Below are 12,801 nucleotides of genomic sequence, written 5' to 3' on the forward strand. Positions count from 1 at the left end.
CCCAACTCCGACCTTCACCCACCCCTCCCCACCACACCCACACCCACCCCATCCACTTCAGGACAATCCTGGGGATAATCCTAGATGATTCCAAATTCTGTCAGGCGGGAGTCAACTCTAACCATCATACTGTTTTTAGTGTCTTGGTTTTTGTTTTAGTGCTTGTTTTCCCTCCCGTTTAGAGAGAAAAAGGACTGGGGATGACCCATCCAGAGTCATTTCTCCCCCACCCTTTAATTATCATGTAAAATTTTCAAATATCAAGTTCTATGTTTTATTTTTAGTAATTAATAAAGCCATTTTTAACAAAATTGGGGAGAGGTGTAGCTGTAATAGGAAAAGTAGCTTCATCTGAACTGCAGGCCGAACCTTTTCATAACCTCTGAGCCACAGAAAAAACATCTCAACTAGCCATCCTTCACCAACAGGAGACAATCACCATCAAAGAGAAGTGTGTGAGGTGTGGCTCAGATGAGGAAGCACGTGAATTTGTCTTCAAATCTGCAGGTCTTTGGCACACTGTGGCCTTTCAGAAACTGCGAGCCCCCCTCCCCGCAGCTCTCCTCACCTCCTCTTACAAGCCAGGTGCTTTGCAGAATACCAGTTCAGATGACCATGCAGGTAGCCAGATCCATGGGGTAGTGTAGGAAACCTGCTAATGACAGCGCCTATGTGCAGTTGGAGACAAGCTGTTTCTCTGACACTCAGTAGGAAGCCAGACTCTGGTCTCTGAGCAACAGTCTTCATTATCCTAAGGCTGGATCCTTTGGAAAGAAAAGGATATATATGTGGTATATTCCAGCTAACATTTGGAAGATTCCTTTCATTTAAAAATAAAAGGCAAGTCAGTGTGGTGACCCACACCTGAAATCTGAGCACTAGGGAAACTGGAGCAGGAAGAGCACCTTAAATTCAAGGCCAGCCTGGGCTACATAGCGAGGTCTAGGCCAACCTGGGCTACACAGTGAGATTTTTTCTCTCTCTCTCTCAAAATTACCAATGAAAATGAATACAAATATGCTTGGGGTAGAGATACCCCACCCCTGTATGATACCCCGTCCCTGTATGATACCCCGTCCCTGTATGATGCCCCGTCCCTGCATGATACCCCATCCGTGTATGATACCCCGTCCCTGTATGATACGTCCCTGTATGATACCCCATCCCTGTATGATGCCCCGTCCCCGTATGATGCCCCGTCCCCGTATGATGCCCCGTCCCGTATGATGCCCCATCCCTGTATGATACCCCGTCCCTGTATGATCCCCTGTCCCTATATGATACCCTGTCCCTGTATGATGCCCCGTCCCTGTATGATACCCTGTCCCTGTATGATACCCCATCCCCGTATGATGCCCCGTCCCTGTATGATGCCCCGTCCCTGTATGATGCCCTGTCCCTGTATGATACCCCGTCCCTATATGATACCCTGTCCCTGTATGATACCCCGTCCCTGTATGATACCCTGTCCCTGTATGATACCCCGTCCCTGTATGATACCCTGTCCCTGTTCTCCAGAGCGCTCACAATCAATCTGGAGAAGAAAATTAAAGCAGAATTTCTTTCAGAATTGTTACTCTGCAGCAGGGTGAAACTCTCCAAGGACAATGTGTCAAAATGTGTTTAGCTGCTGCTAGGCAATGGCAGAGGCAAAGCCAGAGTGCCTGGGGCAGCCAGGGAAGGTTTTCCAGCAGCACGGGCCCTGCCTGGGCCCTGACAGGCAGGGATGGTAGACACTGAACTGGCTGGGAGGAAGAATCTAGGCTCTCTAGGAAAGGCAGCAGGGAACACATTGGGGAGGTGCAAGGTTGGACACTTCCAAAGGCCTGCTCGAACCGTGGCTGGAACTGAGATTTCACCCCGCAGCTCAGAGGATGCTAAGAGTCCGGCTCTGAGACTTTTGCTAAAGGCCTGGTCCTCTGAGTTCCTCTGATTAGAGTCTCCCAGCAGATGAAACACACTTGTATGATGCCCCATCCCTGTATGATGCCCCATCCCTGTATGATACCCTGTCCCTGTATGATACCCCGTCCCTGTATGATACCCTGTCCCTGTTCTCCAGAGCGCTCACAATCAATCTGGAGAAGAAAATTAAAGCAGAATTTCTTTCAAAATTGTTACTCTGCAGCAGGGTGAAACTCTCCAAGGACAATGTGTCAAAATGTGTTTAGCTGCTGCTAGGCAATGGCAGAGGCAAAGCCAGAGTGCCTGGGGCAGCCAGGGAAGGTTTTCCAGCAGCACGGGCCCTGCCTGGGCCCTGACAGGCAGGGATGGTAGACACTGAACTGGCTGGGAGGAAGAATCTAGGCTCTCTAGGAAAGGCAGCAGGGAACACATTGGGGAGGTGCAAGGTTGGACACTTCCAAAGGCCTGCTCGAACCGTGGCTGGAACTGAGATTTCACCCCGCAGCTCAGAGGATGCTAAGAGTCCAGCTCTGAGACTTTTGCTAAAGGCCTGGTCCTCTGAGTTCCTCTGATTAGAGTCTCCCAGCAGATGAAACACACTTGGTGAGCCTATATCATAGGAAAGGCAAGGCTGGGGGTGCGGGGTGGGGGCTGCGAGGAAAAGGCAGCTGGACAAAAAGATAAGCTCTAATTTGAGCTCGGGAGGTAGACAAGGAAACAGGAAATGGTAACAATGCCAAACACACTAAACAACCCGAAGAGAGAAGGAAGGTGAGCTGGCACATTAGTCCCTCCATCTGCGGAGGAAACCTGCTCTTTTGCCACTAAGTAGGTTTTCTTCTATCCTAGGAATCAAAGATCCGCCTTCCTTCTGCCAGACTTTCCTCCCAGCGTACTGGGGTCTTTGTGGTCGGCCTGGGTGAGGGAAGGGACACATCTTCACAGCCTGGAAATCCCCTGGCCCTAGTTTCTTCCTGGAACTAGCTACAGCCTTGAGTAACTTTGGGCTAAGCGCCATTAGAAGCATCTGACTAGCCACCCCTCCTCAACAACCCCCTTGATAAAGTTGTTTCAAATTGGATGCCTGACTTAAAATTCAGACTTGTCTTATTTCTCTTTTTTAAAATTAACTTCTTAAGATTGACACACAAAGCAAAGGTTTCATGGGCCATCTTCACACCTCTGCTCACATTCATTTCCTTTCCCCACTGACCTCTGCCATGCTCCCTACACCCCCTGCTGGCTCCCTTTCTTGCCCTAGTCAGCCTTCCCCTGCTAGAACCTGTGTTCCATCATCACACCTTCCACCTCCCCACAGTCTCTTCCACCCCCTCACAATCTCCTTTCTAATTTTGTGACCCACAAACACACATACATGAATGCACACACACATCCATATGTATGATTTTAAATTTAGGTTCTGCATATGAGAGAAAACATGTGGTATCTATCTTTCCAAGTCCAGCTTATTTTGTTTAACATAATGATTTCCAGTTCCATCCATTTTCCTGCAGTCATGATTTTATTTTTCTCTAAGGCTGCAAGAATTTTCATTGTATATATGTACCATATTTTCTTTTAATTTTTTTAAAAAATGTATTTATTTTTATGTTATATGTATGAGTGTTTTGCCTGCATGTACATAAGTTCACCATGTGCATATACTGCCCACAGAGGCCAGAGAGGGCATTGGAACCTAACTAGACTCACTGACAGTTGTTAGCCACTATGTGGGTGCTGGGACTCGAACCCCGGTCCTCTGCAATAGCAGCCAGTGCTCTTAACTGCTGAGCCATCTCTCCAGTCCCTACCATATTTTCTTTATCCATTCATCTTCAGATGGACCTTTAGGCTGGCTGATTGTGATGAACAGAGCAGCAATAATCCTGGATGTGCAGTATCTCTATGGTAATTTGGCTTAGGGTCCCTCAGGATTTTTTTTTAACTTGTGTGTATATGGCATACGTGTATACACATGTTCATGTGGGTGGGTATACATGTATGTGTGTGCATGTACTTATGGCAAAGGTCAACTGTCTTCCTCAGTCACTCTCTACGTTACTTTTTGAAGGAAGGTCTGTCATTGAACCTGGAGCTCACCCAGGGCAGGGCTGACTGGCCAGCAAAAGGTCAACTGTCTTCCTCAGTCACTCTCTACGTTACTTTTTGAAGGGAGGTCTGTCATTGAACCTGGAGCTCACCCAGGGCAGGGCTGACTGGCCAGCAAGCCCCACGGATCTCCCTGTCTCTGCCTTCCCTTACAGGTGGACACTGCCACAGCAAACTTTTTGAACAGGTGCTAGGAATGTGGGCTTGGTCCTCATGCTTGTGTGGCCAACAGTTCACCGACTGAGCCACCTTCCCAGCCTGCAGTTTTTTGAGGCTTTTCCATGCTGATTCCCACAGAGACTGAACAGGTTCACGGGCACCTTCGCCCAGTGAGGTGTCCACACACAGCAGGTACCCAGCACATGTCAGCCAATGTTTCTCTCTTCTTTAAGTACTCGGGCAACATGGCTAGTAGCTCCAAGAAAGAGCCAGAAAATACCATTTTCCAGAGCAAATGGACACTCACTCACACAACAAGCACTCTATCACTGCCACCTACCTCAAAGCCATCCCTTTGCCAAGTGAAATGTGGCTCTGACAACCAGGCCTGCCTGGTGCCAGGGTGAGGGGCCACCAGAGTGGCAGCACATGGTGACCCCACCATCGCTCGAGCATGAAGGGAGAGCCACAGAAGTGGGCGGGAGGCAACCACGACCAAGTCCATTGTATGTATGAAGGAAGTTCTAAAGGATTCTAGCTTATGCCAGTAAGGGGAGAAGCTGGATTTTTGTTTTGGTTTGTTTTTTATTTATTTTTTTAATTTTTACAAAACTTTTGAGAATTTCATACATGCATTTAAGGTGTTTTGATCAAATCCATGCCCACTCCCTCCCCTTCAACACTTCCATATCTCCCCATCACTTTTCCCTGACAACTTCATCTTTCTTTCTTTCTTTCTTTCTTTCTTTCTTTCTTTCTTTCTTTTTCTTTCTTTCTTTCTTTTTAAATGGGGGCTTTTTGCTACTCTAACATTCCCCCCTCTGACTCCCTGTCTAGAACTTGCTATGCAAACTACTCTTGCCTTTACTTCTCCTTCACATCCTCTATCACGAGTCAAGGACCTTCTTTTCTCCCTATAGACAAGAGTTATGCAATTTAGGACTCTTTTAGATAGACCCACCGAAGGGGTACCCCAGTTGCCTCACCCTGCATCCCTGTTCAGCATGGAAGAAGCCAGAGCAGTCTGTGTCCCTATTCCCTATTGGCAATTTGGGTAACTCTTCAGAGGATGGTGTGATAAGAATAGAAGGTAGGAATTGGCTAGGCAGTTAGGGTAAAAAGACCCCAAAGAAAAGTAGCCAGTTTCTTGGCTAAAAGTCAAATTTTCCTTGGGCCTCTTAACAACAAACTCTGTTCCAAAGCCAAAAATGCTTTCTCCTTTTTATTCAGTCCAGGTCTCCAGCACAGGGAGCAGTGTTGCCCACATTGAGTATGAGTCTTCCCTCCTCGGTTAAGCGTTTCTGGAAACACCCCAATAGATACACGAAGAGTTAAGTTTACATGGTGATTCTAAATCTGGTCAAGTTGATTAATAAAGATTCACTTCACATGATTCTCCATGAAAATAGAAAAACACACCACTTCTTGGGTTTTTGATTAAGACCAAGTGTAGAAGGAGAAAAACAACCATAAAGTTCATATGAAAGAACTAAAGCAATCCTGCGCAAAAGAAGCAGTCACAATGTCTGGCCTCAAACTATCTTATAGAGCCATAGTGACAGAAAAAGACTCGTGGACCAGTGGAACAGAACACCCCAAAATAAGGCCACGTAGCTGCAGCCCTCTGATTCTCAAGAGGAGACAACCTCTTTAACAACTGGTTCTGTGACAACTGGATAGCCAAATGCGGAAAACTGAAACTAGAAACCACTCATCCTAACAAAGATAACTCAGGCTGGAGAGATGGATCAGACTGGCAGGTAAAGGCACACAAAACTCATGACCTGAGTTTGATCCCTGGAACCCATGTAAAGGTGGAAGGAGAGAGGGAGGGAGGGAGAGAGAGAGAGAGAGAGATTAAGAGAGCGCTGCACAAAGTGTCTTCTGAACACCACATGCATGCCATGGCACATATATCCATTCACGTCATACACACACAATAAAGGTAAATAAGAAAATTTAAAGTTTTATTTCTTTACTTTTTAATTTATGTGTATGTATGTGTGTCTGGGCGTGTTTATGTGCACCACATATATGCAGTGCCTGTGGAAGCCAGAGAGCATCAGGTCCTCTGGAACTGGAGTTACAGGGGCTTGTGAGCCACCTGGCATGAGTGCTAAGGACCAAACTCAAGTCCTTCAAGGATAGAGATATTTTTATGGTCCAGCTTATCACCCCCATCACTCCTGTGTCTATACCCAAAGGAATCAGTCAGCATAATGAACAGAAAACCTGGGTGTTCCTTTATTGCTGTGCTATTCACGACAGCCAAACAATGGGACTAGCTTGGATGTCCATCTCCCGATGAATCAACAAAGAAAATGTGGCATCTGTACATAATGGAGTGCTTTTAAAATATTTCATTTTATCTTATGTGTATGAATGCATTGTCTGCATGTATGTAAGTGCACCTGTGTCGTACACTGCCTGAGGTTAGAAAAGAGCATTGGAGCCCCTTGAATTGGAGTTACAGATGGTTGTTTGCCACCATGTTGGAAATCGAACCCAGGTCCTGTGCAAGAGCAACCAGTGCTCTTAACCATTGAGCCATCCCTCCAGCCCCACATAATGGAGTATTATCTAAGCATTAAGAAGAATGAAACTATCATTTCCATAAGAACAGCTAGATTTATCATGTTAGGCAAAACATACCAGACTCAGGAAAACAGGGATAACATTTTATCTCATATTTGGAATTTGGAGTGAAAAAAGAAAGTAACTGGTCAGGAAACTAAAGAAGGAACTATTACATGTGGAAAGAAGCTGGAGCAGGGATAAAAGAGGGGGAATATCGGGGGTGAATATGATCAAAGTACTTGATGGGCTTGCTTGAAAATGTCAAAATGAAGCCCATTACTTCGTATGTGTAATATAATCCTGGGGGAGGGGAGGCATACTGTAGATCCAGACGCAAGGAGAAGTTGCTGTCAGTCAGAGATGGGAAGACTGCTCCAAAGAGCAAAGATGAAGCTTTTTCTTTTTCTTTTCTTTTGTCTTCTTTTTTGCTTTTGGGAGACAGGGTCTCGTGTAGCCCAGGCTGGCATCAAACTTGTTCTGTAGCTGAGGATGACCTTGAACTCCTGATCTGCCTGCCTCCACCTCCTGAGCATTGGGACCACAGGAGCAGACCATCATGCAAAGTCTTCACTTTCTCAGTTCTACAAAGTCGCAGATCACAAATATAAAAATACACAGGAACTCATTCTGCTGACCACCTCGGTGAAATGCAACTCCTGAATAAGTGTAGTTTTTAATTCTCCCAAATTACTAATCTTGAACCCTGAAGAGCAAAGTTGAGGCCTCTGTGGCCAGCAGCTCTCCTTGTCCAGTTTCTCTCCACGGGAAGCAGCTGCCACAGAAAAGCAGACTTCCCTCCATGGCCGGGATTCCAAGATGTCGGGCTGCTTCCTCTACTGAACACTTAGTCTCCTCTTTAGGAGGAGTGAGGGAAAATGTACAATCCTTGTCACAAACTCAACGTGTCAACACCTCTCTGGAAAGTTCTCAGTGTTTTTAGACTGATTTCAGTTTCTCCTGAAAACCCACTAGGCCCAAAGTCCTGTGCTTGAGAGTTGAGCTCTGGCCATGCGGTGCAGCTCCAGAGCAAGTCCAGCACTCAGGAGGTGAGGACAGGAGGAGGAGACAGGTTCTTCCAGAGGTGGACTGGACCTCGGCCACACAGGAACCCAGGAGTTTCCCCCCAGCATCACCTGAGCTCTCTTAAGGGCACAGTGTGTGACACCCAACAACCAAATATTTGAAGAATGAAATTCATGAACACAGGTGGAATGTAGTTGCTATACCAGATGCAAGCGGACATTTGGCCTCAAAAAAGAGCAAGGAAATTTAGCAAGATAACACCCCTGGTGTGCCTGTGCCATCTCAGTACAAACAGGAGACTTAGCTGTTCCTGTCAGATGTTGGATGGGGAAACTGAGTGTAACTGCTTGTAAGTTATTGTACAGTCTCATTGGAAAAAGGTCTCCATCATGGTAAAATGCCTTGTTTCTCTTCGTAAGCTTATTATCTTGTTAGACTCAAAAGTAGAACCAGCCTTGAATGAAAGTATAAAGCAGACAAGAGCGGTGGCTCAGAGGTTAAGGCACGTATTGGTCTTCCAGAGGACTGGAGTTTAGTTCCCAGCACCTTTTGTCAGGTGGTTCAAACCGCCTGCAACTCCATCTCCAGGAAATCGAATGTCTCTGGCCTCTGGGTGTTCTACTTTGCTTTCAATCGCTGTGACAAAACATGCTGACCACTACCAACTTGGGGAGGAAAGAGTTTATTCAGCTTACATCTTCCGGGTCACAGTTCATCCAGGAGCCCAAGGTGGGAACTCAGGGCAGGAACCTGGAGGCAGGAGCTGGAGCACAGGCCATGGAGGAACGCCGCTTACTGGCTTGCTCCCCTGGCCCCTGCTCAACTTGCTCTCTTATCCAACACAGGCCCACCTGCCCAGGGGTGGCACCACCCACAGTGTGCTGTGCCCTCCCACATCACTCATCAAACAAGAAGATGCCCCTCAGACATGGCCACAGGCCAGTCCAATGGAGGCAATTCTCCAATTGAGGCTCCCTCAACCCAGGTGTGTCAAGTCAACAACTAAAGCTATCCAACACAGTGGGCACCCACATGCTTATGCACATATACACAGACACAGACACATATACATAATTAACTTAAAAATAAATCTTTTTTAAAAGTGTGACACAGACCTCACCCCTCACCTCTTTTATCGTCCTTTCCCAGCAATCAGCAAATGCTGTGGGTTCTGTCTCTCAACTCAGCCCTCTGCTGTGGATTGACTCTGAACTAGCTCCCATTTTGAATGGTTGTTTCCAGCAGCTGGTGCTATGTATCTGGGGCTCTGGAATATTCAAGAGGCTCTGCCTAGCTGGTGGATACAAATCACAAGTGGCAGGCCTTGGAAGCTCATAGCCAGGCTCCATCCCAGTGTCCTCTCTGTTTCCTGGTATGCTATGATGTGACTCTCATATTACTGCCACCAAAATGGAGCCTGGTGATGGGTTGAGACTCTGAACCAACATGAATCTTTGCTCCCTCCCTGGATGTCAGGTGAGTTGGCCACCGCAATGCATACTAATTCCAACCTTACTGTAGGGTCTTCCTAGAAAACTCCTCATGCCCGGACTGCCCCTGTAAATGTGTCCTTTTCTCATCTTGGGTTCGGCAGGGACTGATGAGAGCTGAGAAAGATCTGGCTCATTTATCTACTTGTATTCATGGAGGGGATTCATAATAAGTTAAGGTAAGGCATAGGTTTGTGTATTGGGGCCTCTTGGAGACTGGGCCGTTGCTGAGTGTCTCTAATAATGAACATTTGCAGGGGTGACAGGTGGCTTGCAGGAAGGCGGGGCAGCCTGAACTTTCCCTGGCCTTTAAGTCACACCAGGGAGGTAGCCACTCTGACTGTCAGACCTGTAGCAGCAGACCTCAAACTCTCTTAATGGCCAGGCTGCTGTTAACCCTGAAGGGCTTTCCTGGCCAAACCTCAGTCCCCACCAGGCAACAAGATAGGGCTTTACTTCATGGAGATCTTACAGAAGGATGACTGAGTCATTTCCTCCCTAGACCAAGCTGACTCTTTTCTGGTTATCCCCAAACTTCTAATAAATGCGTGGCTGGGAACGTTTGACAGTGAATTCTAGTGTCCCTCACAGGCTCCTTCGAAAAGACTACCTCATAGCCTAAAGAGAAAAACTGGAATCTTTCAATATTGTAACTGTAACGAAAGACACCACCCTGGGCTGTCACTCAAGGCAAGTCATACAGCTTCCATCACTATCAGATGGACAGTTTAAATTCCCAGCTGCTCATTAACACCAGTTGACTGTTCGTGACTGTTTGTGACCTATGAATTTCCTCCATCCTCTTCTGCTACTGTGACTACTGCTGCCTTAAAATTTTCAGCTATAATGTAAAATATAAGTGGATTCATAGTTGTATATTTATATGTAAATATGAATCTATGCATATACATAGAGTCATACATATACATACATTCAAAACATATGTAAAGTCACTATTCCTAGAAATATTTCCAAAGGAAGCTGCCTCTTTGAATAGGATTTCCTCCAAAATAATAGACTAAGTTGTAGTCTTTGTTGCAAACTATAATAGTCTCATATATTTAGAAAGCAATGCTCTCAAAACTTGGCCAAATATATTTCCTTCCTCTCTTGAACTGAGCAGCACCAATTGAAAGCAAACAAAGGAAGACTAGTATTGTAGCCAGGCCAAGTGACATAGGCCTGCAATCCACTCGGGACACGGAGGCAAGAGGATAAGGAGTTCAAGGCCAGCCTCAGCTACATAGTGAGTTTGAGGCTAGTGAACTACTACTACACTCTCAAAAACAGTCATGGTAACAGAAAGGCTTTAGCGCTGCTGAGGAATGAATTCATAGTACATTGGTAGGCTCCATAGAGGGAGAGGGATGAAGTCACCGTGGAGCCAACAGGGCTGAAAATCATGGCACTCAGGAATTCACCTCGAGGACGGTGTGTTTGTGTGAGAGTGTACAGGCGTGTCTGTGTATGCACAGTAGCTAGATTCATCCAAAGAGGCATCCACAGGTATGTTTGACTCCTGTGACAATCATATTGTCTCTCTCCATAATAAAAATAAATGAGGGCTGAAGAGATGGTTTAGTGAGTAAGAGCATTTGTTGCACAAGCATGAGGATCTGGGTTCAAATCCCCAGAACCCATGTAAAGAACAGATGTGCATGGACATGCCTTCCCATAACCCCAGTACTACCGAGGGCAGAGAGGAGGATCCTTGGAGCTTGCTGGCTGCCAGCCTACCTCCAGGTTCAGTAAGAGGCCCCATCTCAAAGGATAAGGCAGAGAGATGGAACAGGACACGGAAGGCTTCCTGTCCTTCATGTATGTGTACATAGTGCATATACCTGAATACACATGTGTGCATATACCATACATACCAAATACCACACTCTCATATGTATATACAAGGAAGGACCGGAGGGAGGGAAGAAAATCGCCCCAGTAATTTGGGATTAATTTCCACCACTAGGCAAATCTGGATGGAAATCGGACCCTGCCCTGCATTAGCTGTGCAATCTTGAAGAGGTTCTTAACCTCTTTGAAATTTGGTCTTCATCTGTCAAATAAAGTAACAGACAAATCCACCCCAACTGTGGACTTACTCAAGCCCTTCAGAGAGAATCATGAGCTTTTATTCATTTTTATCTTTCCTCACTATTGATATGTCAGTGTCCTTTAAGGTCTGTTCACCAGGCCTTGGGATATTCTTTCAGTGTAAAATAAACTGTAAAATGCTGTGCCCAAGAACCAAATAAGGAGGGGATTCCATGCTCTAAGCTTCCAGTTTTGCACTCAGAAGACCCTCTGGAGAGGCCAGGCCGGAGGCAGCTTCGGCCCATTGCCAGTTCTCCGGAACGCCCAGGTATTTTTAGATAATTTTCAAAAATGCAAAGCAGATACACGCCAAGAGGCACAGGACAAACACCAGAAATATTTTGCTTTGATTTTACATGGGTTATTTTTACAGCGCTGTCTTGCTGTGTGGAGTTCATTGTGAATGAAATGAATTCGAGCTCTTGCTGCCATGGAAACCAGCTTCTTCCTGATTGGCTGAGACGTATCCAGGCGCTTCAATCTCAGAAAGCGCAGATGCTGTTAATATTTAACAGATGCGGTCAAACCCACCAACCCTGGGTTATGCACCTCACCATTAACGGAGTGGGGGAGGGATTCGGACCGAGCTTGGCATCTCTCGGCCTCTGAGTACCCCTGTGGGTTTGTTTTCCTTGTTAGAACCCGACATGAAGAGAAGCAGAGAGGGGAGTGGAGGAGGGGAAGCTCGCCCCAGGAAGGAGCAGAGCCTAAAAGCAGGATGAGCTAAACTGCCTGGCCCTAGGCACGGCCTCCGCTCTGTTTGTGTGGTTTCTGTCCCCAGAGACAGAAAAGAAAACAAATGTCCAAAGGGAAGGAATGTTTCTATCCTTTCGCATTTCGTCATCATTACGAAAGCTTCAATCATCTGGCAAAAGGACACAGTGATGAGCGTGCAGGAGCGACCGCCCAGGCAAGATGAACCAAAGAACTAAAAGGCCCCAAGGAGGCACCTTATTTCCCAGTGTCGGCGGAAATTTTAAGGGACTTTTGCTGTTTTGGTTTTGCTTTATTTTAAGCATATAGGTTTGAAACTCCTAGGGCACCTTGAATTTAAAAAGGCATTCTCACAAAAGCAGAGAGGCGCTGGGTGTGGTTCAGCTGTTCCAGGGCTTGCCTGGCATGCACAGATCCATGGGGCACCATATAAAGCCAGGTGTGGTGGCACGCACTTAATAGCCCGGCACTTGGGAGATGGAGGAAGGAGAATCGTCAAGTTCAAGGGCATTCTCAGCTGCATAGAAAGTTCTAGGCCAGCCTGGGATGTGTGAGACCCTGCCTCTAAATAAAACAAAAACAAAACAAAAAAATCGGGGTGGGCATTGGTTTATAATAGTTAAGTTTTCAGATAGTCATCTGCCCCTAAAAAAAAAAAAAAAAAAAAAAAAAAAAAATATCGTGGGGGGTTATTAAGTAGGAAAAAGTTTTTTAAACCTGACTTAATTTTTCC

This window comes from Nannospalax galili, unplaced genomic scaffold (genome assembly GCF_000622305.1).
Source record: "Nannospalax galili isolate Female #2095 unplaced genomic scaffold, S.galili_v1.0 scaffold1350, whole genome shotgun sequence".
NCBI classification, from domain to species: Eukaryota; Metazoa; Chordata; class Mammalia; order Rodentia; family Spalacidae; genus Nannospalax; species Nannospalax galili.